The sequence below is a fragment of the Gobio gobio genome (assembly GCF_949357685.1).
Source record: "Gobio gobio genome assembly, chromosome: 1".
NCBI classification, from domain to species: Eukaryota; Metazoa; Chordata; class Actinopteri; order Cypriniformes; family Gobionidae; genus Gobio; species Gobio gobio.
The window spans coordinates 26,647,695-26,657,694 of NC_137097.1; positions in this window are offsets into that span (position 1 = coordinate 26,647,695).

Sequence of the window (10,000 nt, forward strand, 5' to 3'; positions counted from 1 at the left end):
GAATTAATTTAGTTTTTTGGTTGTGCTACCCTGAGCAGAAACAGCTGCTCGGGGGAGGGCAAAATGAGCATTTTGCTCACTATGGACGGATCAACTGGTATTGACAAAGAAATGGCTAAGGACAAGGAACAAGCGCAAGGAATTGAGGAGGAGCAGGGGAGAGGGCAAAGAGGAAGAGTGGAGAGAAGGGAAGAAGGAAGCAAGCGAGAACAACAAAAGAAGTATGCAAAGGAGGCAACATTGATTGTAAATATGGCTGAGGTGGATGGAGGAAAAGCGGAGGATGTGATCGTTGCTCTGATAGCAAAGGTGGGAGTGACAAAGGTGTTGGCGGTGAGACCAAGATTGAACAATGAATTTGAAATAACTTTGGAAAATGAGGACATTTGTGAAAATTTTGAGGATGGCTTAATGATCAAGGGGATCCGCTGTGAGGTGAGGAGGTTGAGCACAAGGGAGTGCATTGTTTCTTTTATGCACCTGCCTTCCTACATAACGGATGAAGAGATTAAAAGCAAGCTTAATGCATGGGGCGTCTCAACAACATCAGAGATCAGAAGGAGGTACTATCCGGGCATGAGTATCACGGATGGGACTAGGTATGTGAGGGTTAAATTCCCAAGGGACGTTCCCTCTCTTCCATACAGCACGAGGTTTGAAACTGCGGAAGGAGCACAGTATTTTAGAGTGATACATGACAGACAGGTGAAGATTTGCCGTCTGTGTATGGATCCCGGGCATGTAATGAAAGACTGTCCCGAATTCAGGTGCCATAAGTGTGACGAGCTGGGGCACTTTGCAAGAGAATGCGATGCGGCAAGATGTCCTGACTGTAAGAAGGTGCTCGTTAAATGTGAGTGCCAGTTGGAGGCGGAAAATGTGGAGAATGTGGAGGGAAACAACGCAGCAGCGGAGGAAACACAAAATGAAGAGGAGGAAGATCAGGGGCTAATGGAAGAAATGGAGCAAGAGGAAGGGGAACAAGTTGGAGAGACGGTGGAGAACGATGGGGAAAAAGGACAAGAAGGGGAGAGTGCGGAGAGTAAAGAAGGGGAGCAGGTTTCATTGGAGAGCCAAGAGGAGGAGGAGGAGGAGGAGGAGGAGATGGAGGAGGAAAGAATGAAGGACAGTAAAAAAGACTGGGAAAAGGTGAAAACAACAAGACGTCGTCTGTTAAAGGTAATGCAAAAGCATGAAAAAGCCAAAAGAAGACATTTGATGAAAAGGGGAATGGAGGATGAAGGAATAAAGGGAGGGGGAGGGGTTCAAAATAGATTTGGGGTATTATTGGGGAGGGGTGATGAAATGAAATGATGAAGGAAATGTGGATTCTTTTTTGTACAATGGTTCTGAGTATTGCAACCATTAATGTTCGTGGGTTATTAGATATGGGAAAATTTGAAAGGCTGAAAGAAGGTTGTAAAATGGCAAATGTTATAATGATTCAAGAAACAAATTGGAGAGACGATGTAATGGGTGAGGTTAAAAAGAAATGGAAAGGGGATGTTTTGTGCAACCATGGAGATGGGAGGAGAGGGAGAGGAGTAGCAATCTTAATTAAAAAAGGGGTGTGTGAGGATGTAAAAGAGGTGTATAATGATCAGGAGGGGAAGTGTATGGCTGTGGAAATAGAAGAGGGGGGAGAAAAAATTATTTTATGTAATGTACATGCACCGGTTATCGAAAAAGAAAAAGTGGACTTCTTTAAAAAGCTGAAGGTATGCATGGGAAAATGGAAAAGGTTTTTAATAATTGGGGATTTTAATACGGTGTTTAGCAAGATGGATTTAGCAGAGGGAATGGTTTTTAAATCAGACGGAGGGAGGAAAGAACTGAAGTGTATAATGGAAGAAAATGATTTAGTGGATATATGGAGGAAAAGAAATGAAGGTGCTAGAGAATTTTCAAGACAACAGGTGGTTAAAAATTGTATGTGTGCTAGCAGAATAGACTTTGCAATGTGTAAGAGTGAATTTATGAATACGGTTGATAATATTTATTATAAAAAAACATCACTAAGTGATCATAAAGTTGTATGGGTGCAGATTGACTCAAGTGGGATGAAGAGAGGGCCGGGGTTATGGATTCTGAATACAGAATTTTTAAAGGAAATTAGTTTTAAGAAAGGAGTAGAAGAGGTGATAAAAGAAGAACAGAAGGATCAATTGTACAAAGAAGACAAAAGAATTTGGTGGGATAATGTTAAATACAGAATTGGGGCATACGCAAAAAACTTTGGTAAAATGTTGAAGAGGGTAAGGAATTGTGAAGAAAATAAAATAAGAAAAGAATTAAAAGATATTCTGAATGAGGGAGGTGGGAATGTGGAAAGATATTTAATATTGGAAAAAAAACTTAAAGAAATAGAAGAAAGGAAATTTAGAGGGGAGGTGATAAGAAGCAGGGCAAAATATGAAATAGAAGGGGAAAAATGCACAAAGTTTTTCTTTAATTTGGAGAAAAGTAGGCAGAGAGAAGGGATAATCAAAGAGATAAAAAGAGAAAGTGGCGAGATAGTGAAAGAAACAGAAGAGATTTTAAAAGAAATAATAGATTTTTATAAGAAGTTGTTTAGCAAAGGACAAATCGAAAAGACAGAAAAAGAATTTTTAATTGGGAAAATAAGGAAAAAATTGGATTTAGATGATAAAAAAATGAGTAATGAGGAGATAAGAAAGGAAGAAATCGAAAATGCTATAATGCAATTAAATAATGGGAAAAGTCCTGGAAGGGATGGGCTGTCGGGTGAGTTTTATAAACATTTTAAGGATGTGTTGACACCAATTTTAAAGGAAGTGTATGATGAGATATTTAAAAGGGAAGAAACGAGTCATTTTATGGGGATTGGGGTTATTAAGCTAATTTTCAAGAAAAGAGGAGATAAGAATGAATTGAAAAATTATAGACCAATAACCATGCTAAATACAGACTATAAAATTTTAGCGAAGATATTAGCAAACCGACTAAAGAAAATTATGCCAAATATTATTGAAACAAATCAGGCGTACGCTGTCGAAGGAAGGGATATTACAGACACAGTGTGTAGCATAAGGGATGTGGTGAGTCATATGGTAGAGGGAAAGAAAAAGGGATATGTAATAAGCCTAGATCTAGAAAAGGCATTTGACAGAGTAGAGCATGAATTTTTGTTTGAAATTTTAGAAAAGTTTGATTTTGGACAGAATTTTATAAAATGGTTGAAGATTTTATACAAAGGGGCGAAAAGCCAAATAAAATGCAATGGGTTTTTAACTGGAGCTTTTATTGTTTCAAGGTCAATAAGACAAGGCTGTCCTTTGTCAGCCCTACTATATAGTTTGGTAGCTGAATCCCTGGGGTTAGCAATAATGGGAGAAAAGGAAATCAAAGGGGTGGATCTAAGACAAAATGAGGAATTACAAAAAGTTTATCAATACGCAGATGACACAACGCTAATAGTGAGGGATGTCAACAGTGTTAAAAAGGCAATGGAAATTTTAGAAAAGTACTGTAAAGGATCGGGGGCCAAAATAAACATACAGAAAACAGTTTATATGAACATAGGAGGGGGGGAGAATATTCAAAGCTTGTTTCCTTTTAAAGAAGAAGAGGGCTTAAAGGTGTTAGGAGTTAGAATAGGGAAAAATGAAAGAGTAATGAGGGACATGATGTGGGATGAGGTGATTGGAAGGATGGAAAGAGTTTTGAATTTTTGGAAACCGAGGGCTCTAACATTGAGAGGGAAGGTGTTAGTACTGAATGCCTTAATGTTAGCGAAAATGTGGTACGTGTTGGGAGTTACGCCGATGCCAAGGTGGATAGGCAAAAGAATAAAAGCAGTGGTTTTGAAGTTCCTATGGGACTCAAAGCCATCTAAGATCGCATATGAAACAATAATAGGGGATGTGAAAGATGGAGGATTGGGGCTACAGGATCCGGAATTAAAGAAAAAGAGTTTTAGAGTCAAAATAGTGAAAAAGTTTTTGAGTGAAGGAAATCAGGCACAATGGCCAGAGATAATGAAGTTGTTTTTAAACAAATGTGGAAATATGAACATTGGGGCAGATATTTTAGGGATGAAATTGAAGCAAACTTTGATGTTTGGAATCCCAGAGTTTTATATTGAGGTTTTAGAAGCATGGGGGGAATTCAAAATAAATGTAAGCATGATTCCTAGATGCAGAGAAGAAATGTTAAATCAACCATTGTTCTTAAATGACAATGTATTATATAATGGAAAAGAGTTGTACTTCAATAAATGGATTAAGGCTGGATTTAGGAGAGTGAGGGATGTATTATATGAGGTAAAAGAAGGATTCTTTCCGTTCCAAGCAATAGTGGATGAGGTGAAAGAGGTTGATGACGACATAAATGTAAAGATTTTGGAAAGACAATATGAACAGGTGAAAGAAGCGATTCCTGGGCAATGGGTTAAGATGATTGAGAAAGAAAATGGAAATGAAAGGGGAAAAATGAAGGTATTTATAAAAGAGAAAGGAGAAGATGTTCCTTTTAATCAAAGTTCAGTGAAGGAATTTTATGTATTTTTTAGGAATTCAGTGTTTAAAGAACCAGCGGCAGTAAAATTTTGGGAAAAAGTTTTTAACGATTTTGATAAGAAGATGTTATGGAAAAATCTGTGGAAATGGTATATGGATGCAGGAATGGGAAATTTGGACTTTTGTATAAGGCATAATATCATATTTTCAGAATTAAAACTGCACAAAATGGGTCTAACTGAAAATGCAATGTGTAAAGTTTGTCTGGTAAAGGAGGAAGGAATTCTACATATGTTCCTGTCATGTTCAGAACTACAAGCTTTCCAACTGAAAATGAAAATGATGGTAAAAGAACTGTTGGGAGATAAGAGTGATGAAATTGAGAAAGAGCAGAACTGGAACTGTGTGTTTTTATTCGGAGTCAATACAATTTGTGAAAAACAGAATGTAATAAATATTTTCTTGACTGTTGCGAGGGACGTGATATGGCGGAGAAGGAATTTTGCAAGAAAGGAAAAGAAGAAGTTGGACTTGTGGATGTGGTTTAATAGGAGAATGAAAGAATATATAAAAACACTGGAAGAGTATTTTAAGGGTGAAGGGAAGATGAATATACTTAATAAATTGATAGGGGAAAATAATCCTTTCATCAAAAATACATTGAATGGGCTGGAGCTGAATCTGTAAAAAGAGATGTGAGGGTTTATGAATGTATGACAAGAATTGAATTGAATTTTTGAATGTATGTTTGTATATGATTGGAAAAGGAAATGTTTTAAATGATATGTATCGTCAATGATTTAATAAAAAAAAAAAAAAAAAAAAAAAGCACGCCCGATCTCGTCTGATCTCGGAAGCTAAGCAGAGTCGGGCCTGGTTAGTACTTGGATGGGAGACCGCCTGGGAATACCAGGTGCTATAAGCATTTTTGTTTTAGAAAGAAGAAGAATTCCAAAAAAAAAAAAAAAAAAAAAAAAAAAAAGAGTGCCTGAGCCTGTTCAATAGCCAGAATTTGGCTGCGGATTTCGCTTATGGCCATGCCACCCTGAGCAAGCCCGATCAGAGTACGAAGAAGAAGAAGAGTTCTTGAACTCTTAAATAGCCAGAATTTGGCAGCAGCTTTCGCTTATGGCCATACCACTCTGAGCACGCCCGATCTCGTCTGATCTCGGAAGCTAAGCAGAGTCGGGCCTGGTTAGTACTTGGATGGGAGACCGCCTGGGAATACCAGGTGCTATAAGCATTTTTGTTTTAGAAAGAAGAAGAATTCCCAAAAAAAAAAAAAAAAAAAAAAAAAAAAAAGAGTGCCTGAGCAGTTCAATAGCCAGAATTTGGCTGCGGATTTCGCTTATGGCCATACCACCCTGAGCAAGCCCGATCAGAGTACGAAGAAGAAGAAGAGTTCTTGAACTCTTAAATAGCCAGAATTTGGCAGCAGCTTTCGCTTATGGCCATACCACTCTGAGCACGCCCGATCTCGTCTGATCTCGGAAGCTAAGCAGAGTCGGGCCTGGTTAGTACTTGGATGGGAGACCGCCTGGGAATACCAGGTGCTATAAGCATTTTTGTTTTAGAAAGAAGAAGAATTCCAAAAAAAAAAAAAAAAAAAGAGTGCCTGAGCCTGTTCAATAGCCAGAATTTGGCTGCGGATTTCGCTTATGGCCATACCACCCTGAGCAAGCCCGATCAGAGTACGAAGAAGAAGAAGAGTTCTTGAACTCTTAAATAGCCAGAATTTGGCAGCAGCTTTCGCTTATGGCCATACCACTCTGAGCACTTGGTACGTTCCAGGAAGTGAGTTGGCTGCAGACGGTGAGGAAGGCTCACCATACAAGTCTTTTTGTTTGTTTTATGTTAGAATCAGTGTTTTTTTTTGTTAGTTTATTGTTGTGCTTTGGTTTAAGTTAATCCTCCCAGCAGCATACGCTGTTTGGGGGGAACCCAAACTCTGTTTGCGGTTTTTTTGGTGCTTACAATGGATGGACAAACGTTACCGGATTTTGCAATGGCAGGAGAATCAAGACGGCGGAACGACCATGGACTGGACAAACAACAAAGAGATGGACTTAGACAGAGGAATGAAACAAGGAAGGAGGGTGTGAAAAGAGTGTACAAAAAGGAAGCAACGATTACAGTGGATTTGGGAGATGAAAAAGAGGTGAGAGCGCTGGATATCATAAAAGCAGTGACGGACAAGATCGGGGAGGGAAAGATCCTGGCAGTGAGGCCAAAACAAACAAATGTTTATGAAGTAACACTTGAACAAGAGGAGGACACAGAAATGTTAGTGGATGGGCTGGACATTAAAGGAAAGACTTTTGAGGTAAATAGGCTGCACAACAGAGACTATGTTGTTTCTTTCATGCACCTGCCTGCTTACACTGAGGATGTGGACATTTTAAAAAAATTAGATCAGTGGGGAGTTACCCCTATTTCGATGATTAAAAGGAGGGTATATCCAGGCACAAACATAGAGGATGGCACACGGTTTGTGAAAGTGAGGTTCCCGAGAGAGGTCATGTCACTGCCATATAGCACCAAAATGGAGACGGCAGAGGGGCCTCAGTACTTCCGGGTCGTGCACAGTCACCAGGTGAAGACCTGTCGGTTGTGCATGAGCCCGGAGCATGTGGTAAAAGACTGCCCTGACTTTAAATGCTACAAGTGTGACGAGAGGGGTCACTTTGCAAGGAACTGCAATGCAACCAAGTGCCTGGATTGCAGAGAGGTCCTAAATAAGTGTGAATGTCGGCTGGAGGAAGAGGAGGAGGAAGAAGAGCAGCAAGTGAGTGGGCAGGTGCAGGAAGAAAGCACAGAAAATGTGCAGGAAGAAAAGGGAAGAGTAGATATGAGTGAAACTATGCAAAACAAAGACTGTGAAGAATGGATGGACGCAAGGAGTGAACAGGAGGAACAAACACAACAAGAGAATGATAACTGGACTCAAAAGGACGTGGCTGTAAACTCGGAAAGTGGATTGGACAAAGCGGAACTGAAGGACAAGGAACAGAACATGGAAATGGAAGAGGACGCGGAAAGTGAGGAAGAGAGCAATTTAACAAAGACGGGCAAAAGGAGAAGACCAGTAAAGGTAAAAGAGAACAGTGAATTAGCAAGAAAAAGAGGTATTGCGCAACAAAATGTGGATAATAGTGAGCTACTAATAGACTTGGAGGAGATTGAATGAAAAGATGGGTCTTATGAATGTCTTTTTAAGAATTGTTTTTTGTGTTATGACTTTAAGAATGGTTACTTTTAATGCTAGAGGTTTAGTAGATATGAGGAAATTTGAAAAGGTTATGGAAATGTGTAAAAATGAAGATGTAATTATGTTACAAGAAACTAACTGGAAAGACGTACATATAAATGAGATAAGTAAAAAATGGAATGGAAAGATATTATATAATAATGGGGATGATAAATTTGGAAGAGGAGTTGCAGTGTTAATCAAAGAGAACAGAGATATAGAATGTAAAGTTGTATATAAGGATAAAATTGGTAAATGTATAGCGTTTGAACTTGAATATGAAGAGAAGAAAATATTTGTGGTAAATGTGCATGCGCCAACAGAAGAAATGAAGAAGAGGGAATATTTTAATGAGTTACGGGGAATTTTAAGAAAATATAAAGAAGTAGTTGTTATGGGGGATTTTAATGTTGTTTTAAGTAAATTGGATATGGCAGAAGGAATGGTTTTCAAGACAGATTCAGGAAGAAAAGAGTTAAAAGTGCTGATGGAAGAAAATAATTTGATTGATGTATGGAGGGAAAGGAATGAAAAGAGAAAAGAATTTTCAAGAAGGCAATTGGTGGGGAATTTTATGCGTAAAACAAGAATTGATTTTGTTTTATGTACAAGGAATATAGAAAGTTATTTAGATAAAATGAGGTATGAAGAAACAAGTTTAAGTGATCATAAACCTCTTTTTATGCAAATAGATTGGAATGCAGTGAAAAGAGGACCGGGAGTATGGGTTTTAAACACAGAGGTTTTAAAGAACGAAGATTATGTTGTAAAGGTACAAGAAATTATTACAAAGGAAAAACTAAATGGAATGTATAAAGAAGACAAAAGAATTTGGTGGGAAAATGTAAAGTATTTAATAAAGCAATTTTCTATCAAATATTGTAAGATAATACAGAGGTGTAAAAGGAGTAAGGAAAGAGAAGTAAGAGAGCTATTAGAAAAAGAATTGAATAAGAATGAGAAAGATTTACAAAAAATAAAGGAGATGGAGGAAAAGCTGAAGGAAATAGAAGAGAAGAAATATAACGGGGCAAGACTAAGAAGCAAAGCTAAGTACACAGTGGAAGGAGAGAAATGTACAAAGTTTTTCTTTGACTTAGAAAGGAGAAGGGGAAGGGTGGAAATAATCAAAAGAATAAAGAAGGAAAATGGTGAGATAGTGGAAACAAATGAGGAGATATTAAAAGCCATAAGAGCATATTATGAGCAGTTATTTAAAGCAGAAGGGGTAAAAGAAGAGGATAAACTAAAATTATTGGAACAAATAAAGGCAAAAGTAGGAGAGGAAGATAAAAAAGAGTGTGAGCAAGAGATAAGGGAGGAGGAAATAAAAAGAGCAATAAGTGAACTGAATAAAAATAAAAGTCCAGGCATTGATGGCTTGGGGAATGAATTTTACACAACTTTTAAGGATTTTCTAACTAATATTTTAAAGGAAGTATATGAAGACATTTTTAAGAAAGAGGAAATGAATCAGAGAATGGGCATGGGATTGATTAAGTTGATATACAAAAAAAAAGGAGAAAAGGTAGATTTAAAAAATTATAGACCAATTACGATGTTAAATACAGATTTGAAAATTTTAACAAAAGTTTTAGCCAACAGACTGAAAGAGATTATGCCAACCATAATTAAAACAACTCAAGTGTATGGTGTCAAAGGGAAGGATATTGCAGACACAACGATAAGTATAATGGATAGAATCAGGTACATGAAGGACAAAAACAAAGAGGGATATATTATAAGTTTGGATTTTGAAAAGGCCTTTGATAGAGTGGAGCACGATTATTTATTTGAGATTTTAAGAGGGTATGGATTTGGAGAAAAGTTTATTAAATGGATTACAATTTTATATAAAGGAGCAATAACAAGAATAAAATGTAACGGGTTTTTAACGGAATGTTTTAAAATAACTAGGTCAATAAGACAAGGCTGTCCATTATCGTCGCTTTTATATTCTTTAGTAGCTGAACCATTGGGATTAGCTGTAAAAATAAATAAAGGCATAAGAGGGATAGATATTGAAGGAAGTGGGGGAAGTGAAAAAATATTTCAATATGCAGATGACACGACAATAATAGTCAAGGATATAGAGAGTGTTAAAAAAGCAATGGAAGTGGTACAGAGGTTTTGTAGGGGATCAGGAGGCAAGATAAATGAAGAGAAAACAGTATATATGAGATTGGGACGTGCGAGTGTTTTAGCTGAGCATTTTAATTTTGAAGAATCAAAAGAAATAAAGATTTTAGGGGTTTTAATAGGGAAAGATGAAAAG